This window comes from Peromyscus leucopus, chromosome 10 (assembly GCF_004664715.2).
Source record: "Peromyscus leucopus breed LL Stock chromosome 10, UCI_PerLeu_2.1, whole genome shotgun sequence".
NCBI lineage: Eukaryota > Metazoa > Chordata > Mammalia > Rodentia > Cricetidae > Peromyscus > Peromyscus leucopus.
The window spans coordinates 32,456,853-32,457,665 of NC_051071.1; positions in this window are offsets into that span (position 1 = coordinate 32,456,853).

The window sequence follows — 813 nt, forward strand, 5'->3', positions numbered from 1 at the left end:
TGAAAGTGTGGTATGCTAAGACTTGGTTTTAAATAAGATAAACATTGATGGCTTTGGCTCAACTCTCCATTCATTTAACCAACGATTTCCAATCCCTCTTGACAATCTGTGTCATACCCCAGAGAGAGACCAACTTGGCAATCTGTTTAAGTAAAATGGTAAAAATATCTTGCCTTAAGACCAAACCCCACACTTTCAATAAATATAGTTCACCTTGTTTAAAACATTGATCTTGTTTTAGTTGATTCAGCCCTCACACCAGTACAACTGTATTCTGTCTGGTTTTCCATGTTTCAGCACTCCATAATCTACGAACTCAAATCTCGTACTTACTTTTTATATTAAGCTACCCTATTAAATTCTAATTCTACAGCATTAAGATTGATCTCAACTTAGCATATTTTTTATTAGTTCTTAAGAGACATTTTACACACACACATTATTGCGCACCACTCCTGGGTTCTTAAATCGACATTTCCTTTGCATTCATGGGGACGCTGATCCAGATTCACTTCCTATTATCGCCAATGTCTCCGAACAGAAGAAATTTGTTGTCCGTCTCTTTTTTATCTTTCTTTAATCGTGTGTGGATGGTTTCACTTAAGTACTGAGAGATGGCACTCTCGCCAGTCGAACAGTTCCCACTTTGGGCCACAGCATCTTTTGGCGAACTTTGTATGGCAGGGAACGGACTATGACTCGCAAGGCATTCACAGTGGATTTGGCTTGTGGTTTCCGATATGCCACCTGCTCAGTTGTTATGTGTGTACTCTGGGAAGGCGATTTAATCAGAAAGTTATGGTCAAGATAATA